Source organism: Rhinopithecus bieti, unplaced genomic scaffold (assembly GCF_001698545.2).
Source record: "Rhinopithecus bieti isolate Rb0 unplaced genomic scaffold, ASM169854v2 scaffold_1673, whole genome shotgun sequence".
NCBI classification, from domain to species: domain Eukaryota; kingdom Metazoa; phylum Chordata; class Mammalia; order Primates; family Cercopithecidae; genus Rhinopithecus; species Rhinopithecus bieti.
This window is the reverse complement of record NW_016804690.1, coordinates 2,646,667-2,657,839: the sequence shown is the minus strand read 5'-3', so window position 1 is coordinate 2,657,839 and position 11,173 is coordinate 2,646,667. Positions and strand designations below refer to the sequence as shown.

Sequence of the window (11,173 nt, the reverse complement as noted above, 5' to 3'; positions counted from 1 at the left end):
TGAGTGATGATGAGCCCCCCACCCACATATTGGGAATCCCCCAAGAAGCATGGCCTCATTCTTTGGCCTCAGAAGAACAATCTTATCAGAATATGTTATCACAACATTAGTGTACTTCCCGAAAGCTTGGTCATTCTATCTGATATGACCCTACCATTAGGACAAATCAGTGCCATTGGGAATAGCTCTGATGAACTCAGAATAGTTCTCTGCACCAGTGAGTGGGGAACAGCATGTTGGTGAGTCCTTTCTAAAGTTTTCTGTGTCAATACTTAGTTCCTGTAAGTAACTACTTGAGCCAAAATACCTATAAGAACTGACTCTATAAGAATACACCACAGTTTTCAGCACAGGGGACTCTAAACTCACATAAAGTCCCCCAAAAGTGTATACTCCCTGTTTCCTTTCCTCTTAAAAATTCTAGAACACGAAAGAGAATCAATATAGTTTTGGCCCAGCCATGCACAACAATTTACACTACCTATATTATCAAGCAGGACATTTATTTTTTAATCTTAAATATTTTGCCTTAGATTAATGACACTTGAACTTTGCCTCAAAACATATAGAACAATTGGTAACCAACTGGTGTATTTCAACTGGTCCTAAAACAAAGGGACCATCTTCCCTATGTAAATATTAACATTTTTAATTTTGATGAGATATCAAACAGATATTAAGTTTAAATGGTAGGTTTTACAGTTCTTACCCATCATGGTTACAGAAATCTCTGGCTTTGATTTTTAACCAAGACACTTATTACTTCTACACATGCCACTTACTTAGGCGCTCACCTTCTTGTTAAATCTGTACTTTTAAAAAATATCCATTCAATTCTTGCAGAACGTATCAACTGTGTATCAGTTTCTTTATTAAAGGTATTATATCTTTATTAAAGATATTTCTTTAATATCTCTCTCCAATATTTAGTAATACCTTTTCCAATCCTGAATTTTTATAACCAAAGGAGCCAACAACAGAGAACAGGAAATTGTCAACCTCATGTCAGAGCTTATAGTGAATTTTTGAAAACTCACAGCTTAAATCTATAAATCCGGAAGTTTTCTTGTTTTATTTCTCTCCCCAACAAAATATACTTTTTGCCTCATTGTAGCCATAAAACCTGGGGAGACAAATTTGTCTCCTACTCTAAGATCCTTCCCAGATTCCAATCACCTCTGAATCACACTGAGGCCGCTTTCTACAAGGGTGACCTGAGCAAACCTTGCCACATATACCATCGTCCCACATCACACACTAACATAAGATGACTGCATAAATTTAATCTTGTGCAAACAATGATCTCTGTTAGAAGCCACTGAAATAGAAAACTAAATATTCTGCTGCTTTTGAAAAAATCCAGGTAGATGGTGTTACCGATCTTGTGACCTGAAGATGCTTCTTGCTGTGTGTTTCCCGCTCGATGGTTTGTACCAGGAAAGAATGTAGTCAGCATGCCTGTGTGATTCAGGGACTGCAATGAAAATTGAGCCATCAGGAACTGGTCTTTTTTGGCAGGCATCCCAAAAACATAGCAAATCATTCAGCAAAGAGGTACTATAGAGAGGTGAGGTACAGGGGCCCTGGAACCAGCTAGGTTCCTCCGCAGCTGCTCTGCTTGCTAAGCACATGATGTGTGCAAGTTATTTAATCTCCTGCTGTCTCAACTTCTTCATCTATAAACTGGGGGTGACAGTTGTCTTTACTTCAGAGAATTGTGATGAGGGCAAAGTGAATAGTGCATGCACAATGTTCACAGTATCCTGTGAATGGTTCACGGTTTACACGCACTTTTTTACATTTAAAATGTAGTATCCTTACTGCATACCCAGCATGCAGTAAGGAACCAACGAATATTAGCTAACATCACTATTTGCTTCTTTCTTTAATTGATTTCTAGCTCCCACCATTTTCAAGGACCTTAGCTTAAACCTGATCCTTTACATTACAAATCACCCCATCTCCTTTCTTCAGTTACAACTGGAAAATAAAATGTCCCCTCCCTCCTCAGCTGAACAGTCATTTATATTCACCTGCTCTATCGGGGCCTAAGAGGAAACCAGCTATGGAGAGAATTCAAAAGTAGAAAGCCGGGTGAAAGGTCTCTCAGGAGTGAGAAGGCCATTTTTTCACTGGTTTGCTCTGCAGAGGAAAATAAATGGACCTGAAACAATCACTCTGAAAAATGAGTTGGGGGTGGGCAAAAGAATCTCATTCAGTGTGTGTGTGTGTGTGTGTGTGTCTAACCTATGGGTGACCAAGCTGCCTTAAGTCTGAGGCTTCTCTTCAACACAGGTAAATTGTGTGTCCCAAGTCCACTAGTGGCTCAACTAATAAATTGATCTAGTACTAGTTTACTCAAACACCTGTTAAAATGAATGAAAGACTCTGGACTGTTTCTTTCTACCTAACATGTCACTATCTTGCTCAGTTTTATTTGGGGTTCTTAGTGTGGGGGCACACAGAGGAAGCAGATGGGAGACCTGTCAAAGCTTAACTCTCTGCCATTGAACTTCGGACTTCTGAGGAATTGAAAGGTGACTATATCTAGTAGCCTCACCGAATGAAATGCTATGCTAAGATCACCGTGAACATTATGAATGGCAGTGAAGCTCCATATAGGTTAATGAGAAGGAGTAGTGAAAACAGTCAAAGATAGGAAGTTCCATTCACTTTACCATCCTTGTCCTAGAAACTCCTTAGGGGTGGGACATGGTCTGAAAGGCAAGTATGAGGACACATAAATCACTTAGTGATTTTCCTGAACTAGACAGCACCCCAAGTAGGTGGGCTTAGCTGAGAAGGGTTGAGGAGACATACAGCCCACTATACGCATTTGCCCCCTGAAGCACGCTACAAATCTTCTCTGCAGTCTTCTGTGTCAATATATCTTCTATAAATAACCGCTCAAACGTTATTCCTGGAGGGGAAGGGAAAATGTTTACAAAAAGGGGCTGTTCCGTGTGAAGGTACTTCCTTCCCCCGGTCCCAGCAGGTTGTGACACGAGTTTGGGCTACTCCTGTTCACCAGTCATTCTCCTCTCTGTGCAAGACAAGGAACAAAGAAAGAGCAGATGTGCAGTGGAGTTGGGGATGTTGAAGAGTGTTGAGCATAACCGATGGACTTTTCTGTCATTCTGAGAGCTTTCCTGAGGAAAAGGAATGTCCATCTGTATCATAACTTGAAATAATAGAGTGACGTGGAAGGGCGGTGTGGCATGAGTAGCAGGGCATATGGTTGGGGACTCTATATGACTAGTGGGGTAGATTTCCAAGTAGTTCTCATTTCCTTCAGGTCTCTGCTCAGAGGTCACCTTATCTGTTTTACACAAAATAGTCTCTATCCACTTCTCCATTGACACTCCCCACTCACTTTACCCTGGGTATTGTACTGTGACTTTCTCATCACCACCTGACATAACCATGCATTCACTTATCTATCTGCTTCCTCCAGTTGGGGCATAACCCTGAAGAGAATTAAGACTACTGTGTTCTTTGCTTTATAATCAGCACCCAAGACAATGCCTGGAACATAGTGGTGCTCAGTAAATATTGCTGACGGATGAGTAAATCTGTTGTATCTGTTTAGATTTTATACAAGACTGTTTAGATTTTATACAAGAAAAGGGTTCCAAGCATCAACTTTAGAATAGTCTAATCTTCTCATTTTACAGACAAGAAAACTGAGGCTGAAACAGGTCATGGCTTATGCCAAGTCTGGCTGATGCAGAGAATGAAGCTGAGGTTCTATGGTCCACTGAGCAGCCTGTCCTCAAGAGCATAGACAATTTTGCTGAGCACATCTGACATATGACAAGGTGATGGAGAGGAGCTGGAAGGAAATTTCCTGGGCACGCCTGAGACATTCCCAAAATGAAAAGGAGAAAACTGATTCCAGAGACACTGAACAAATGGGAAAAGAAGGAATGACCATGCCCCTGTCCAACAGGCTGCCTGCCTGGGGATGGCAACGAGAGAAAGCAGATGGCTGCACTGGCACACAGCAGCTGGCTGGAGCAGTACAAATTGAGTGCCCTTGGTGAATATCATTAGGGTAAGTGGTGTGCTAAAACACCTAGAGGAAGAACAAGCAAGCAGAACACGCACACACAAACACACACACACATGAATTTTTATTTTATTTTATTTTATTTTTTATTATACTTTAAGTTCTAGGGTACATGTGCACAANATCTGACAATTATATGTCTTGGAGTTGCTCTTCTTGAGGAGTATCTTTGTGGAGTTCTCTGTATTTCCTGAATTTGGATGTTGGCCTGCCTTACTAGGTTGGGGAGGTTCTCCTGGATGATATCCTGCAGAGTGTTTTCCAACTTGGTTCCATTTTCCCCGTCACTTTCAGGCACACCAATCAGATGTAGATTTGGTCTTTTCACATAATCCCATACTTCTTGGACACTTTGTTCATTTCTTTTTACTTCTTTTTCTCCACACTTCACTTCTCACTTCATTTCATTCATTTGATTTTCAATCACTGATACTCTTTCTTCCAGTTGATCGAATCGGTTACTGAAGCTTGTGCATTTGTCACATATTTCTTGTGCTATGGTTTTCATCTCTATCAGTTCTTTTAAAGTCTTCTCTGCATTGATTATTCTGGTTATCCATTTATCCATTCTATTTTCAAGGTTTTTAGTTTCTTTGCACTGGTTATGTAGTTCCTCCTTTAGCTCTGAGAAGTTTGATTGACTGAAGCCTTCTTCTCTCAACTCGTCAAAGTTATTCTCTGTCCAGCTTTGTTCTGTTGCTGGCAATGAGTTGCATTCCTTCAAAGGGGGAGATGCGCTCTGATTTTTTGAATTTCCAGCTTTTCTGCACTGCTTTTTCCCCATCTTTGTAGGTTTATCTGCCTTTGGTCTTTGATGATGGTGACATACTGATGGGGTTTTGGTGTGGGTGTCCTTTCTGTTTGTTAGTTTTCCTTCTAACAGTCAGGACCCTCAGCTGTAGGTCTGTTGGAGTTTGCTTGAGGTCCACTCCAGATGCTGTTTGCCGGGTTATAAGCAGCGGAGGCTGCAGAAGATACAATATTGCTGCACAGCACATGTTGCTGTCTGATTCTTGCTCTGGAAGCTTCGTCTCAGGGGTGTACTTTGCCATGTGAGGTGTGAGGTGTCGGTCTGCACCTAGTGTGGGATGTCTTCCAGTTAGGCTACTCAGGGGTCAGGGACCCACTTGAGCAGGCAGTCTGTCCATTCTCAGATCTCAACCTCTGTGCTGGGAGATCCACTGCTCTCTTCAAAGCTATCAGACAGGGGCATTTATCTCTGCCAAGGTTTCTGCTGTTTTTTGTTTAGCCATTCCCTGTCCCCAGAGGAGGAGTCTACAGAGGCAGGCTGGCCTCCTTGAGCTGCGGTGGGCTCCACCCAATTTGAGCTTCCTTGTGGTGGCTTTGTTTACCCACTTAAGACTGCAATGGTGGGCACCCCTCCCCCAGCCTTGTTGCTGCCTTTCAGTTAGATCTCAGACTGCTGTGTTAGCAATGATGGAGGCTCCGTGGGCGTGGGACACTCTGGGCTAGGTGTGGGATATTATCTCCTGGTGTGCCATTTGCTAAGATCCTTGGTAAAACGCAGTATTAGGGTGGGAGTTACCCGATTTTCCAGGTGTTGTGTGTCTCAGTTTCCCTTGGCTAGGAAAAGGCATTCCCTTCCCCTTAGGGCTTCCCAGGTGAGGTGATGCCTCGCCCTGTTTCAGCTCTCACTGGTCGGGCTGCACCAGCTGACCAGCACCAATTGTACGGCACTCCCCAGTGAGATGAAACCGGTACCTCAGTTGAAAATGCAGACATCACCGGTCTTTGGTGTCACTCACGCTGGGAGCTGGAGGCTGGAGCTGTTCCTATTCAGCCATCTTGCACACACATGCATTTTTAAATTTTTAGTTCATTCTTTCAATTTCCTTTCACTACAAGGTAGGCTCCATGAAGACAGGGCCTTTGTCTGTGTTAATAATTATTAGTTGGATACATGAAAAGATGAATGAATGAGTTATTAACCATCTCACATGATAGACATCGTGCTAAGCACAAAGGATGGTTTCTGCATCAGGAGGAATCAGAAGGGGAAATAAATAAGACCCCCAACTACCAAGTGGTGTGTTTAGTGTTATGAAGGAGCTGAAAGGGTCCCAGAAGAAGCTAGGCTTTGGGGGTCAGGAGGTCTCAAGAAATACATCAGGTGGTGGTTGGTGATTAGCTCAGGTATTACAAGAAAAGCCTAAATGGATCAGGAATAGAAGATGGAGAACTGAGAGAATAGCATGTGCTAAAGCCAGAAATAAGAGGGGGCTAGAGGAACTCCAAGCAGCACCACATCATGTGGGAGGGACATAGCCTTTTGAATTAGACAGACTCAAGTTCAAATCCTAACACTGCTCCTTACTACCTGAATATTTTTGAACAATTTACTCCGGTAGACTGATCTTTGGTTTTAAAAATCTGTAACATAGGAAAAATATTGCCAGCATGTCAGATTCTTACAAGGATTACATGAGATCATGTTTTCTATAGAGGACGCCATGGTTGAGATCAGGAATTGCTGGCTGCTACTCTAGTGGGGAATCGGGGAAAGGTGGCCTGAATGAGCAGGCAGGGGTCAATTAATCTGTGACTTGAGGGTCCTAGGAGAATTTTGTACTTTGACCAGGAGGCATGAGGAGGAGTTGCAGGGTTTTAAGTAGAGGGATTATGAGAGTGCAGGCAATGAGACTATTTAGTAATCACTCACAATAATCTAGGAAGGAAATAAAGGTCTCTCTAAGGAAGATGCAATGGGAATGAAGAGGAGAGGATGCACATAGGATACACAGGAGGAAGAATTGATAGGACTTTATTACTTATGGTTCCTATGAAAGGAAGAGACATCTAGAACTATTTCTACTTGTACTTCTTAGTAAGCTCTTCAGATCAGGGCCAGAACCAAACTCTTTTTTAGCAGCAGGCAATGAAATAAGTACAGGATCCAGAGGAAAGGTTTAATGTGTTTTATAACAAGATATTTTAATTTGAATTTTATAAAAGTATCAATCTGCAATAGATTCCTCATTTTAATTTAAGAACCATTGGTTTACAATAGTGCTGTCCAATGCAAGCCATGTATGTAATGGTGACATTTATGTTAATATTACTTTTTATTCAACCTTATATATCCAAAGTATTGTCATTTTGTGATAGTTAATATTGAGTGTCAACTTGATTGGATTGAAGGATGTAAAGTATTGTTCCTGGGTGTGTCTGTGAGGGTGTTGCCAAAGGAGATTAACATTTGAGTCAGTGGACTGAGAAAGGCAGACCCACCTTCAATTGGATGGGCACAATATAATCAGCTGCCAGTGCAGTAGGATAAAAGCAGGCAGAAGAACGTGGAAAGACCAGACTCACTGAGTCTTCCAGCCTTCGTCTATCTTGCATGCTGGTTGCTTCCTGCCCTAGAACATCGGACTCCAAGTTCTTCAGCTTTTGGACTCTTGGACTTACACCAGTGGTTTGCCAGGGGCTCTCAGGCCTTCAGCTGCAGAATGAAGGCTGCACTGTTGGCTTCCCTACTTTTGAGGTTTTGGGAGTTGGACTGGCTTCCTTGCTCCTCAGATTGCAGACAGCCTATTGTGGGACTTCACCTCGTGACACTGTGAGTCAATAACCCTTAATAAATGCCCTTTCATATGTATATGTATCCTATCAGTTCTGTTCCTCTAGAGAACCCTGACTAATACACATTTCAACATGCAATCAATATAAAAATATTAATGAGGCCAGGTGCGGTGACTCACGCCTATAATCCCAACACTTTGGGAGGCTGAGGCAGCTGGATCACGAGGTCAGAAGTTCGAGACCAGCTTAGTCAAAAGAGTGAAACCCCATCTCTACCAAAAATACAAAAAATTAGCCGAGCATGGTGGCGGGTACCTGTAACCCCAGCAACTCAGGAGGCTGAAGCAAGAGAATCGCTTGAACCCAGGAGGCAGAGAGGTTCCAGTGAGTCGAGATTGCACCACTGTACTACAGCCCAGGCAACAGTGCAAGACTCCGTCTAAAATATATATATATGTGTGTGTGTGTGTGTGTGTGTGTGTATATATGTGTATATATATATGTGTATATATGTGTGTATATATGAGATATATTGCATTTTTGCAATCAAAATCCAGTCTATATTTTACAATTATAACATACCTGAATTTGTAGTAGCCACATTTTAAGATCTCAATAGCCATATGTGCCTAATGGCTACAGTGCTGAGTGACACAGATGTAGAATATCCACTCATTGCTGGTTTAGATGATTGAGTGGATGGTCGGTCATACTTTAACCACGTCTTAGAAGAAGCATAGTGTTAGAGGGAAATCCTTGTTCCCCACTCTCCTAATTTTACTTCAGAGAGATTTATTCTAAACATACCAAGCCTCTTGCTTTACCCCTTACTCCTCTCCTAGAAAAGTAGAGTGAATTTCCTATGGGTAGTTTTGGGAAAATAAGCCAGGCATGTCCATCTCAGCAACTCCATCCTTATCCTTTAAAAAGCCAGCCTGAGGAGGGAAACTAGGGATCTGTGCTTCTCCTCTTGGATACCTCCTTCATGTGGGAAGGCCTGCTGTGGCTTGGCACTGCCTTGATCCACAAGGTAAATTCCCCTAGTTCTGTGGTTGTGCCTTCAAGCTTCTTTGACACTCACAACAAGTCATATTATCCAAATTTATTCTTTACCATTCATAAAGACAATTCTCAACCTCCAGCTCTGTCTGCATTAGCAGAGGCTGCTCCTAGGGACAGGTGTAGAAGAACAGGGTCTCTGCAAAGTCATGGGCATCTCAGGAGAGGATTTTTGAGGTGCAGGTGGCTATAGCTTGACATTAAATTAGCAAGTGGCCTAAGTACACATGTGTGACCCATGCAGAGACTGAGCAGATGCTGAGCAGAGTCCTTAGTAAGCACAGCTGTGATAAGGATTCAATTATAGAAAAAATAAAATTTTATTTCTGCCATTGTTTTAGGCTTCAGGGAATGTACAATATTTGCTGTTTTTAAACTTCAAAAGAGTTGAGTTTCAGAAAACTAGGGAAGTAAATTGTTAATGTCAAAGCTGTCAACAGTGTGTTAGCTGCCCCAAACTCCATTGTACATCCTTAAGAAGAGAATGATGGCATAACTAATCTTGGGGTTTAGGTTTTTGTTATCAAACTCAAGAATGAGCCACCACCAAATGTTCTCAAGTTAGTTCATGATTGCTTAAGAACATACGGTGGAGACAGTTTCTTAACCTTCAGCAACTCCACAGTCATATTGGTGTAGGATTGTATAACACCCATGAAAAAGAGAATGTGGTTTCTTTGTAACTAAATATAGTCTATGCTCAACTTGTTGGTTCAGAACTGAAGAGGTGGGTCTGTATAATTCTGGGGCTCATCTGTCACTCACACAGTGCCCTCCAATTTAGCATTTCTAAGCAATTATGGTGATATTTTGGCTTCCAACTAATTACTTATTTTCATTTCACATTTTCTACATAAAGTTCTGAAAAAAATAAAAGTTTCATTTTGGAGATATATATGTTATTTTTTTTTTTTTTTTTTTTTTTTGAGTTGGAGTTTCCCTCCTGTTGCCCAGGCTGGACTGCAATGGCATGATCTCAGCTCACCACAACCTCTACCTCCTGGGCTCAAGCAATTCTCCTGCCTCANAACTTGTTGGTTCAGAACTGAAGAGGTGGGTCTGTATAATTCTGGGGCTCATCTGTCACTCACACAGTGCCCTCCAATTTAGCATTTCTAAGCAATTATGGTGATATTTTGGCTTCCAACTAATTACTTATTTTTCATTTCACATTTTCTACATAAAGTTCTGAAAAAAATAAAAGTTTCATTTTGGAGATATATATGTTATTTTTTTTTTTTTTTTTTTTTGAGTTGGAGTTTCACTCCTGTTGCCCAGGCTGGACTGCAATGGCATGATCTCAGCTCACCACAACCTCTACCTCCTGGGCTCAAGCAATTCTCCTGCCTCAGCCTCCCAAGCAGCTGGGACTAGAGGCATGCACCACCATGCCCAGCTAATTTTGTATTTTTAGTAGAGACAGGGTTTTTCCATGTTGGTCAGGCTGGTCTTGAACTCCTGACCTCAGGTGATCTGCCTGACTTGGCCTCCCAAAATGCTGGGATTACAGGTGTGAGCCACCCCACCTGGCCCTGGATATATATTTTTAAACGCCAGAGAAATATCAAATCATTCTACAGGTAATTGACTAAATTGTCTAAAGATATTAAAATTAATTTGAGTAGAGATGAAGATATGGAAGTAATCAGAATACACACACACACACACACATATATATACACATGATATTTGAAGGCACAGATATATAAGAAGTCCCCCAAGAAGCCTTTAAGAGAAGGAGGGGGCAAGAGCTGAACTCTGAAGAATACAAACATTTCAGGGATATACAAAGAAAGGAAGGGAACTAAGGAATTTCCAGAAGAAAGTAAGAATATGATTTTCTGTGGATGAAGACAGAAAGAATGTTTTAAGAAGGGAATAACTGACTGAGTATAAATAATATTAATAAATGTATTCATTCAACAAATATTTATTGAGTATTATAGGAAGAGACTATTCTAAGCACTGGCCATTCAACAGTGAATAAGACAATATCTTTTCCCTCATGGAGTTTGTGATCTAGTGTAAATTCACACAGACAAGGTAAGATAAGAAAGGGCTGAAAATGGTCCATTGGGTTTGATCATTTATTGATTATTAGGGTCTTCAGTAAAAGGAAATTCAATGGTATAGAGGGATAACAGCAGACAGGAGTGGGTTTATGAGTTCACAGAGCTGGGCAGTAATGAGACAGGGTGGTAGCTGGACAATGTGCAGTCCATACTGGGTGATGGCTATGGAGAATATTCAAGGGAGGAAGGTAGGAAGAGCCAGCAGAGACAGAAACTAAAGACCAAAGGAAGAAGATGCAAAGTGACAGAACACACTGATAAACAACGCATGGGTAAATACAGTAAGTCCTCAACTAATGTCATAGATAGACTCTTGGAAACTGCTACTTTAAGCAGAACAATGTAAAATAAAGCTAATTTTACCATAGAAGAATTAATATAAACAAGAGTTCAGTCCTGAAGGCATATTTTGGTGACAAAACATCACCAA

At 41.4% G+C, this 11,173-nt stretch overlaps 1 long non-coding RNA gene across 1 annotated transcript; it reads right to left on the bottom strand.

The window, feature by feature from the left end:
• Window positions 1–1,263: 1,263 nt before the first annotated feature.
• LOC108528239 (uncharacterized) lies at window positions 1,264–8,055 on the bottom strand. The gene is made up of 3 exons (XR_001885077.1): window positions 7,928–8,055; window positions 2,034–2,142; window positions 1,264–1,474 (listed from the first exon to the last, which is right to left on the bottom strand). It is a non-coding gene; the product is annotated as an uncharacterized LOC108528239 (long non-coding RNA).
• Window positions 8,056–11,173: the final 3,118 nt, after the last annotated feature.